At 39.1% G+C, this 12132-nt stretch overlaps 1 pseudogene; it reads left to right on the top strand.

The window, feature by feature from the left end:
- The first annotated feature begins 779 nt into the window (after positions 1 to 779).
- Positions 780 to 6513, top strand: LOC143519787 (putative pre-mRNA-splicing factor ATP-dependent RNA helicase DHX32; annotated as a pseudogene).
- Positions 6514 to 12132: the final 5619 nt, after the last annotated feature.

Genomic DNA, 12132 nt, shown 5'->3' with positions numbered 1-12132 from the left:
GTCATTAGAGGAAAGCATTGTGCTCAGTTTGAATAGAAGTGAATAGGGAAATTGACTTGTAATGTAACAATAGCTCATTGAGACACCAGGCAGGCTAAGCTAGTTAACATAGCAAGCTCAGTAAAGTTTATCAGATTTTAATCTGTGATAAAAGATCAATGAATGATGGAACTATGTCATTTTTTTTATTAACAGGAGCATTTCTATGATTGCGAAAAGAGCACAGGATATTTAGCATGGCGGCTGAAGACCATGTCCAGGAATAAATCTCAACAATCAGTTAAGGCAACCACAGTGTCACAAGCACAAGGAACAAATCACAGAAGATCAGTAGCATCAGTGCCTGAGCACCTTGATGGAGATGCCTGCCAGGAAGCTCTATCATTTCTTGTTCATTGTCATGATGAACCAAAAGTATTGAAGATGAAGATGTCCTTTGAACATCACCAGAACCTAGTGCATGACTCACAGAGAACGACAGATGTCCTAAAAACATTCCCACGTTTTTTAGATGTCAAAGGACTAGTGAGTTGTGCATTGGTTTTTAAAATCCAGGCTTTCATTTGGTTTGGCTGTTTACAGTGCATTGACCACTGATACATTTGTATGTGTATTTGATCAACAGCTGAATCAAGATTTTGTGCTGCTGTTTGGTGAGGAAACGTCCTCCAGGTTGCTTGAGAAGTGGGACACAACCTTCAAGCCGAAGGTTATCGAAGAGTCCAAACACCTGACTAAGTCAACCGAGCTGCACCGACTTCTAAATGCTGCTGAGAAACATGACACCAGTAAGTAAGATAGTCTTGGTATCTAGTCAGTTGGCTAGTGTTATGTATTTTTTATGTCTAACTGATGGCGAGTTATTGTTTGTGTCTCCCGCCTCATGCAGGCTTTAGAAGAGCTGGACTATCTAACGGCTCTGGATAATGATGGGAACCTGTCTGAGATTGCAGTGATTATGTCTGAGTTGCCTCTGGAACCGCAGATGGCTAAGAGTCTGCTGGCCTCCTGCGAGTTTGACTGTGCGAGTGAGGTGCTAACCATTGCTGCCATGTTAACAGGTAATGTCATTCATTCTAACAGGCAAGAATAATGTGTAAGCCAAGTATTTTCACCCCACTGTCTATCCATCTATACATGAACCATTTTGACAAACCACCTTATTATTGTTTTGTTTTTCTATACATCTGCATATCAGTGACTACATCTTTCATTATAGTGAAACTAATTCATCTGTTTAGTTAGGAGAAAAGATCCTGGTACTGTTTAGTTTTTGTGTTTGGTTGTCAGCATCTTTTTAAACTAGACTCACACCTCAACTGGTAGTACAGGTAGGGCAAGCTAGGACAACACCTAGCAATGTCAGGGGTTTTATTCCTAGAGATATACAGCGTATGTTTGTACTGATATATGTAATTCATGTCAGTTGCTCTGAAAAAAGCATCTGCCAAATACGGAAAACTTAAATCACATTTTGCTATAACATACATTCTATTCTGTGGAGCGGTAGTAGGGCTGCCAGATATGAACATTGAGGTTACCTTCATTAGGACCGGCATTTTGACACCTTATTGAACATGTTGGTTCATGATAAAAAGACACATTTTTCACCCTGCTGTATAAACTGTTTCATCCAGATACTTCTCACTCTATGTAGCTCATGTCAGTGTTGCAGACATGATAAATTAAACTGACTGAATTGACTGAATCCATGGTTTATGAAGTGTCCTATCCTCTTGCAGCTCCATCTTGCTTCCTGGCCCCTCCTCCTTATCAATGTGTACAACGCCTACAAACACAGCCAGCACAGCTCACGTGAGTCACGTGAGAATTAAAACACACCAGACTCATTAACATATCAAACCCAGAATGTGAACTAAATGTGTATTGTTACTAAACATATTCACTTCCATTTACTAAGACCTATTTTATATTTGACTCTTTCAGTGTGTTTATTGAACGTTCTAAGCACCCCAAACATTTATTATATCAATTGTAGTGGTGGGACTTTAACGCGTTAATTTCGATTAATTAATTACAGGAAAACTAACAAACTAAAAAAATGTATGCATTTTAACACATTTAATGCATGAGACACTTTTGCACCATGGAATGTTTCTCAGTGCACGAGTTCCAGACATACTATTATATGGACGCACAATAAGATGAGCATGATGGAGATGACTGAAGAGGCTACGCTGGTGGATGGGAAATTTAAATATAAGAAACATCCAGATGGAAGTACAAACACAAATAGTGTTATTTACACTTTATGTAGGAAGGAGTTCGCTTATCACAGGAGCACTTCCACCCTTCATTACCACCTCAACGCAAAACATGTTGGGCTAACGCGCAGGTCAGTAATGATAACTTAGCTGCTAAATGTATTCCTAGTACAAGCAAACAGTGTCACCGGTCAACACTCGACCACATGTCGGGGTTCAAATTAAGAAACAAAATTGACCAATTCACTGGCGAGATGGATTGCTGTGGACTGTAGAGTGCTCTCTGTGGTCGAAGGCTTAAGTAAGACGCGGCAAGTATGAATGTTTCCGCCGTTCGCGGAGGTTGGACCTCTATTAGCAACAAGAATTATCTTGGTGTGACAGCTCATATTATAGATGATAAATGTGAAGTCGGTTCACATAAGGGTCACTTTGAATGTTGTGTCATCATACCATATCAGTTCTGGCCAAATTTGATGATGTGTTTCTTGTATCTATAATTTGCACAAAGTTTAGTTTCTTAATAGAAATTTTAGATTTTTCTTAGTTTCTTCCATAACCAATACTGATGCATCTTATGTTGCTGTTTGTTGACCAAGCTGACTAGCACTAATAACTAAAACATACCGCAAGCAAGTGTGTTGTGCTACTACAATTCTCTATTTTTAAACCATTCAAAAACTGGAGCAGTTTGTCCTGACAGAGCAACCTGAAACTTCAAACTACAAAGAAAACAGACCAAATCATAATGAACATACATTGACCATTGTAACAAAAAATATGTCTTTTGATATTAATTGTCTTATTTTCTTAAAATAAAGGGAACACATCCAAATAACACATCCTAGATCTGAATGAATGAAATATTCTCATTGAATACTTTGTTCTGTACAAAGTTGAATGTGCTGACAACAAAATCACACAAAAATCATCAATGGAAATCAAATGTATTAACCAATGGAGGCCTGGATTTGGAGCCACACACAAAATTAAAGTGGAAAAACACACTACAGGCTGATCCAACTTTGATGTAATGTCCTTAAAACAAGTCAAAATGAGGCTCAGTATTGTGTGTGGCCTCCACGTGCCTGTATGACCTCCCTACAACGCCTGGGCATGCTCCTGATGAGGTGGCGGATGGTCTCCTGAGGGATCTCCTCCCAGACCTGGACTAAAGCATCCGCCAACTCCTGGACAGTCTGTGGTGCAACGTTACATTGGTGGATGGAGCGAGACATGATGTCCCAGATGTGCTCAAACGGATTCAGGTCTGGGGAACGGGCGGGCCAGTCCATAGCTTCAATGCCTTCATCTTGCAGGAACTGCTGACACACTCCAGCCACATGAGGTCTAGCATTGTCCTGCATTAGGAGGAACCCAGGGCCAACCGCACCAGCATATGGTCTGACAAGGGGTCTGAGGATCTCATCTTGGTACCTAATGACAGTCAGGCTACCTCTGGTGAGCACATGGAGGGCTGTGCGGCCCTCCAAAGAAATGCCACCCCACACCATTACTGACCCACTGCCAAACCGGTCATGCTGAAGGATGTTGCAGGCAGCAGATCGCTTTCCACGGCGTCTCCAGACTCTGTCACGTCTGCCACATACTCAGTGTGAACCTGCTTTCATCTGTGAAGAGCACAAGGCTCCAGTGGCGAATTTGCCAATCCTGGTGTTCTCTGGCAAATGCCAAGCGTCCTGCACGGTGTTGGGCTGTGAGCACAACCCCCATCTGTGGACGTTGGGCCCTCATACCATCCTCATGGAGTCGGTTTCTAACCGTTTGTGCAGACACATGCACATTTGTGGCGTGCTGGAGGTCATTTTGCAGGGCTCTGGCAGTGCTCCTCCTGTTCCTTTTTGCACAAAGGCGGAGGTAGCGGTCCTGCTGCTGGGTTGTTGCCCTCCTACGGCCTCCTCCACGTCTCCTGGTGTACTGGCCTGTCTCCTGGTAGTGCCTCCAGCCTCTGGACACTACGCTGACAGACACAGCAAACCTTCTTGTCACAGCTCGTATTGATGTGCCATCCTGGATGAGCGGCACTACCTGAGCCACTTGTGTGGGTTGTAGAGTCCGTCTCATGCTACCACGAGTGTGAAAGGACCACCAACATTCAAAAGTGACCAAAACATCAGCCAGAAAGCATAGGTACTGAGAAGTGGTCTGTGGTCCCCACCTGCAGAACCACTCCTTTATAGGGGGGATCTTGCTAATTGCCTCTCATTTCTACCTGTTGTCTATTCCATTTGCACAACAGCAGGTGAAATTGATTCACAATCCGTGTTGCTTCCTAACTGAACAGGTTGGTTTCAAAGAAGTGTGGTTGACTTGGAGTTATATTGTGTTGTTTAAGAGTTCCCTTTATTTTTTTGAGCAGTGTATATGTTTTGAGAAAATCAACAAATCAATGAATTGCACAGTGTTAAATACATTTAAAAAGCACACATATTCACTTAACTATTTTGCTATATTCCAGAGCAGTGGAAGCGACAGCATAATTTACAGAATAATTTAATTACAGAATATTTCAATTATTGTGGAACTGTTGATTTACTGCAGGTTCCAGTTTAGCACAATGGTGTGCTGATCATTACCTGAGTCTGGCTGCTCTGCAAACAGCCGATGCTGTTCGTGCAGAGCTCGCTGAGATCCTGAGGCGGATAGAGCTCCAGGTGTCCTCACCTGCGTTCGGCTCCAAGACCAACTGAACACCAAGCAGGTCCTACTGGCAGGCTTCTTCATGCAGGTAAAGCCATTAGACTCAGTATTCAGGCCATTAGACTCAGTATTCAGGCCATTAGACTCAGTATTCGGACCATTAGACTCAGTATTCGGGCCATAAGATTCAGCATTCAGGCCATTAGACTCAGTATGAACGGCAGTTTCCAGTCTGGATGAGAAACTTCTTTGGTCAAGTTTTCTCATAATAAATCTTCAATGTAATACAACGAAATTTGTGCACAGTTCTTCTCACACAAGCCAGTATTTGTTAATATCCCATCAAATGCTCTTTGTAGTGTATATTTATAATGCAAACCAATGCTTGCTGTATGGGTTTCTAACTTAAAAGACCTCACAGGAATCATTAAATTTAGCTTTGACCCTAAGTGCCTGTTCCAATATCCCAGGTGGCCAGGGACATTGATGGATCAGGGAATTACTTCATTCTTACCCACAAGCACGTGGCTCAGATCCACCCTCTCTCGTGTTATGGGACTGAGCCACACAAACAGAACCTTCCGGAGTGGGTTGTATACCATGAGCACACGCTGTCAGAGAATAACTGCATCAGAACCGTCACCCAGATTTCAGCACGAGTAAGTCTTTTTTATGAGTTTTAAACGTGGTGTTTAATGCAACAACTATTATTAATGTAATGATCCTTTAGTTTGCATTTGATGAATGCTAATATGCCAGTGAGGTTTTTACTGCTAGAGAGTTTTTACACAGAACAGTCAAACCCATCAAATCCAGTTTTGCCCTGACATTGTTTGTCATGTAGCTAATTTTCTATTCTGGTTCATTTGTTCCATTCCTCTGTACCTTTAGAGGCTAGAACTAGAGGTTGAACTTGAATTAATGTCTTTACTTTCAAATAGCATGTACTTTCGAATGGCATGTGATTCTAAAATTACTTTTCATGTTATTTTATTCTTCCAACACCCCTTAGAGTTCAGGAATGTATGAAGACTGGAGATAATGACAAATGAAATGTAGTCAAATATGTAGACACATTCCTTTGTGTTTATATTGAAGTGTCTAATATTCACATTTCTGTTTATTATTCGTATGAACAGGTTCATCTGCATGGCTCCTCAATACTTCTTCTACAACTTGCCCCCTAGTGAGAGTAAGGAGGTACTGCAGCACATCACAGAGCACAGCTCAGCTGCACCCCCCAAGGGCAAGAGGGAACCCCAGATCCAGAACAACACCACCCATGAAGAACAGCCTTATGAACGCTGTGTCATACAGTGACGATGGAAAAATACATAAAGACATTAACAAGTAAATGGACTTCTAGAGGCATTAGTGAGACTCAAATTAAGGAACAGGAAACGGGTATTTAAATGCTGTACTGCAGTAGCCGCGCTAGTTTGAATGCACGTGAAGCTCTAGAGACTCGCATGTTGTTTCACATGTTGTTCCAAAACTGCAGCTACAAGTTTTGGAGTGTTGTATTTGAAGGAAGAAAAACTAGGATATTTTAGTTACATGGGGAAAATGATAGTAGTACTGGCTGCATTCTCTGGTTTTCAGGGTTTTTTGTGGTTGCCATTTTTTGTTTGGGTAAAGCAAAATACTTTAAATAGATTAAACTAGATTTCTGTCAATCTGTCAGCCTACATATTTCTACATATTTATTGTAAGCTGGTATTCTGCTAATAGATGATTAGAACTTTTATAACAAATCGGCAGTTACACTTTTGGCAGTTACACTTTTGAAATTATAAAAATGTTTACAGAGTGCATCTCTGCATAACTAGAAAGAATTTGTAAGCACTAGAGATTCAACACGTAGTAACCGAGGGATCAGGGCTGTGTTATTACTAATTATTATTAAATGCAATTTGTGGTTTTATGTGGAATCAGCTTTCATGGTGTTCTGTGTGTTTGCCGCAGTTTTCGAAATGCTTTGCAATCCTTTGATAGTTTTAATAGACTGTGTGTAACTATCAATCACATGTTGAGCATAACAATAAGAAATGTACACGTTTGTATGTAGACATTTACTTGATATCTGTGCCTTTGTCGCGTTGTTTTTGAGATTCCTTTGGGCATATTTTGGAGTGCCCAAAGAAGTGGACAACCCGGCACCCGGTTGGAGTAAAGTGCCTTGATCAAGGGCACTTCAGTCATGGCCTGGTAATTGAACCCACAACCCTCCAGTCACAAGACCAGTTCCCTAATCCCCAGACCATGACTGCATGTATATGTACACCAAGGACTAGTCAAAAACACGTGTACACTGAGGTCTAGTCAAAAACACAGATGTGTACACTGTTCTCCACAAACTGCACTCAGAAAAAGATAAAACGTTTCTTTCTGAGACTCCAGTATCTTGAAGTACGCCATGAAATTTCTTGTTTGTTGGCTTGTTTGGTGTCTTTACAGGTCTGAGTTAAATTCAGGACATGTATCCTCTCACTAATGATGACAAATCTGACCTTCCTTCGGGTCTCCAGGCCATTCTGCCAGGGTACCTGAGAAGCCCGTTTGTACATGCGGCACTCAGCTATATTAGCTGTGGCTCTGAGGACGATTTTAAGTGTAATGACAATGACTGCTGGTGTCAGTGACATTTCAGAGAAGATGAACATCTGTTTGCTAATTAGTGACTGATTCTTTGAGTCTTCTAGCTGCCTGATGAACTAGGGTGAGTTTCCTGACCACATGGTGAGTTTCATGCACTTAGTTTTAGAGGACTGTTTGTTGTAATATGAGCATTCTGTGAAACCCTTCATGCATTACATACCTCTTTATTTATATTATTATTTAACAATTCAGTTGCCCCAGGAGTTAATTATAAAAGGAAAATAATTTGCATTAATCATCAAAGTTGGCCCACTATACATTTGATGATAGACAAGTGCATTGTTTGTCATCACTGTGCACTCTGGAAATGTTCAATGATCAATTCAAAATATTCTAACATATACATAATTGAAAAGTCTCTGTTTAAATTAGTAGGCATAAGAGGTAGCCCATTCAGGCATGATACAAAAATGCATTGATGCCTACATTTGTTTTCCTTAATTCAGTTAATACACTGTAGCTTTGCTTATGGCCTATACTTTTAGGGATATAGCTAAACACATATGTTACAACCATTTCTGAACTCGATATGCCCAATTGTTGTCCACATTTAAATGAAAACATTTTGGATAAATATTTTGGATGAATGTTTTAATTACATTAAATTCTGTTCATATTCTCTTATCTCTGTCCAGTCACAGAGTTCAAATTAAATATTTAACAATGAGTCAAATGATGCAACAAATATGTAAGCTGTTGCAAAAAATAATAAATAAATACAGTACAATAAGTGCAGAACATGTACAAGTGCAAAACTCAAATGGAATTTAAATCGGACTTTTCTGCAAATAAAGAATGTTCATTAAATATTATTTTAATTAATCAATCAATCATCAGTTATTTATATAGCACCTTACACAACCAAAGTTGATCAAAGCGCTGTACACAATGGAATCAAAAATAAACTAGTATGGTCTTTTTTATAAACGTTTTTATAAACTAGTATGGTGATTTAGTCCGTGTGCAGTTGGCAATGATACCATTTGCACATAATTAGATGTTGAAAGCCATCCTAAATAAGTGTGTTTTAAGTTTGGCTTTAAATATTGGTAGATCAGTGATGGAACGTGGAACAGTAGGCAAGGCATTCCACAATTTAGGACCTGCTACTGCGAAAGATCTATCACCCCACTGCTTACACCTAGACCGTGGAACCTCCAGTAGATATTGTCCACCTGAACGAAGATCTCTGCCAGGCTGATGTAACTTTATAACGTCACCTATGTAGGGAGTCCATGGACTGCACAGAAAACAAACAGGATTTTAAACTGAATTCTAAATTTTACTGGGAGCCAGTGAAGAGAGTAAAGAACAGGAGTAATGTGATCGTGCTTGCGAGTATTAGAAGAAACCAGGCAGCTGCATTCTGAACCAGTTGCAGGCGATGAAATTTATAAGATTAGTCTATTTTGATTAATTTTCACTGATACACTTTACTGTCTCTTAATATAAAATATTAGTCAAAATTATACTGCTGGATTACAACTAAAAAAGTCTGTTTCTTAGCATTTGATTTTCAAATCAAGGCAATTTTAAAACTGTCCACTAGACGGCGCAATGGTGTAACCAGTGTCCTAAAAAAGTTCAATATTGAAGGTACAAAAATAAATTAAAATATCCTGTGGATTAGGAAACTGGAAGACACCACAGAAACATCCTGGCACAATAAATATGTACATATCTTCATACTACATTTGGTAAAATACTACCACTTGATGTGATGTTAATAGATATTTAAATAGATGTGACATATTCTAAAACTACATACAGTCATATTTTGCAACAGCTATTTCAGTTTAATATATCTAATAACTGATGGACACAGTAATATTTCAGGATTTAAATGAGGTTTATCGTACTAACAGAAAATGTGCAATATGCATTAAAACAAAATTTGACAGGTGCAAAAGTACGGGCACCTCAACAGAAAAGTGACATTAATATTTAGTAGATCCTCCTTTTGCAAAAATAACAGCCTCTAGTCGCTTCCTGTAGGTGTTAATGAGTTCCTGGATCCTGGATAAAGGTATTTTTGACCATTCCTCTTTACAAAACAATTCCAGTTCAGTCAAGTTTGATGGTCGCCGAGCATGGACAGCCCGCTTCAAATCATCCCACAGATGTTCAATGATCTTCAGGTCTGGGACTGGGATGGCCATTCCAGAACATTGTAATTGTTCCTCTGCATGAATGCCTGAGTAGATTTGGAGCGGTGTTTTGGATCATTGTCTTGCTGAAATATCCATCCCTGGCGCAACTTTGTGCCAGGATGTTACGAATATAATCTTGTATGCGGACGATACTGTTCTGTTCACCCACGGAAAAAGTAAAACAGAAGTGGCCATAAAATTAACAGAAGAACTGAAAAAGGTTATGGTCTGGTTACAAAATTGTTGTCTTACACTAAATTTGGAAAAGACAGTTACAATGTACTTTGAAAACAGATACAAATGTTCTAATTATTCAGATATTTATATAAATAGGGAAAAAATAAAAAATGTAAATAGCTTTAATTATTTAGGTGTTACTCTTGACTCATCTTTAACTTTTAAAAATCATGTAAAAAAACTGTGCAAGTCTTTGAATCTTAACTTGGTAAATTTTAGGTATATTAGAGGATCTCTCTCTACGGAGGCATCACATATGTACTTAAATTCTATGATTCTCTCACGTTTTCAATACTGTATGACAAGTTGGTCGCAGGCTAGTAAAACAGTCTTAAAGCCTTTGGAATTAATTTTTAAAAGTGCTATAAAAATTCATGATAAAAAATCTAGACAATATCACCAATGTCATATTCTTTCTAAATATAATTTTCTTAGTTTTGACAATTTAATAATCTATGCAAATATTTGTCTACTTTTTAAAATCATCTATGGAGTAGCTGCGCCTCCTCTAAGAAGGTTTATAACATTGAGCTCAGAAAAAACAGCTCGAGTCACAAGAGCAACCTCAAGAGGAGAGTGCAGCATCCCAAAATATAGGACCTCCTTTGCTAAATCTGCGTTCTCAGTTGTTGCCATGAGTCACTGGAATACTTTGCCAAATGAGATTATAACATGTAAAAGTTTCCCAACGTTCGCACATCTGACAAGGAAATGGCTCTTATCCAAACAAGTTTGCACCCATTAGTTACGACGTGTGAGTGAGAGGTTTGTCTGGGAAAGTTTCATGATGTACAGGTGTGTGTATGTGAACAAATTAGTGTTTTGTGATAACTGGAGGATTTTTTGTAAGTTTTATGAATGGTGTAATTGACAGATGAATTTTATATGTTGTATGCCCGTATTTATGTTTAACGGTTTCTGTCATCCACTAAACAGTATTGGAAATTACTGGATATTGGTGGAAATTAGCATATTGCTACAACCTGGCACACTACATTTCTCCGGATTTTTAGGTTAATGTATTTGTTGTGCATTGTCTCTGATGAATAAAAAAAAACAAAACAAAACAAAAACTTCAACTTGGTCACTGATTCTTGAACATTATTCTCAAGAATCTGCTGATACTGAGTGGAATCCATGCGACCCTCAACTTTAACAAGATTCCCGGTGCTGGCATTGGCCACACAGCCCCAAAGCATGATGGAACCTCCACCACATTTTACAGTGGGTAGCAAGTGTTTTTCTTGGAATGCTGTTTTTTTGCCACCATGCATAACACCTTTTTGTATGACCAAACAACTCAATCTTTGTTTCATCAGTCCACAGGACCTTCTTCCAAAATGAAACTGGCTTGTACAAATGTGCTTTTGCATACCTCAGGCGACTCTGTTTGTGGCGTGCTTCCAGAAACGGCTTCTTTCGCATCACTCTCCCATACAGCTTCTCCTTGTGCAAAGTGCGCTGTATTGTTGACCGACGCACAGTGACTCCATCTGCAGGAAGATGATGCTGCAGGTCTTTGGAGGTGGTCTGTGAAATGGTCTTCCATTTCCTTACTATGTTCCTCACAGTGGAAACTGACAGGTTAAATCTCTGAGACAACTTTTTGTATCATTCCCCTGAACAACTATGTTGAACAATCTTTGTTTTCAGATCATTTTGAGAGTTGTTTTGAGAAGCCCATCATGATCTCCTATTCAGAGGAGATTCAAATAGGAGAACAACTTGCAAGTGGCCATCTTAAATACCTTTTCTCATGACTGGATACACCTGGCTATGAAGTTCAAAGCTCAATGAGGTGCTTCAATAAGTCATTTAAAAAGTAGTTAGCAGTGTACAAATCAAGAAAATGATAAGGGTACCCATACTTTTGCACCTGTCAAATTTTGTTTTAATGCATATTGCACATTTTCTGTTAGTACAATAAACCTCATTTCAATCCTGAAATATTACTGTGTCCATCAGTTATTAGATATATGAAACTGAAATAGCTGTTGCAAAAACCCAAATTTTGATTACAACAAACGATTAAGATGAATAGGGATGTCCAAACTTTTTCATATGACTGCACCTACAAATGTTTCCCATAAAGCAGCATATGAGCATGTATCTCTAAATATGAGAATACAACAAAAAGCAGTGTATTATATAAACCATTTGATCATATGCTCGTGTTTAATTGGCAAGTAGTAAAAATAGCT

The sequence above is a fragment of the Brachyhypopomus gauderio genome, chromosome 7, assembly GCF_052324685.1.
Source record: "Brachyhypopomus gauderio isolate BG-103 chromosome 7, BGAUD_0.2, whole genome shotgun sequence".
In the NCBI taxonomy this organism is placed as follows: Eukaryota; Metazoa; Chordata; class Actinopteri; order Gymnotiformes; family Hypopomidae; genus Brachyhypopomus; species Brachyhypopomus gauderio.
This window is presented reverse-complemented; position numbering and strand designations above follow the sequence as displayed.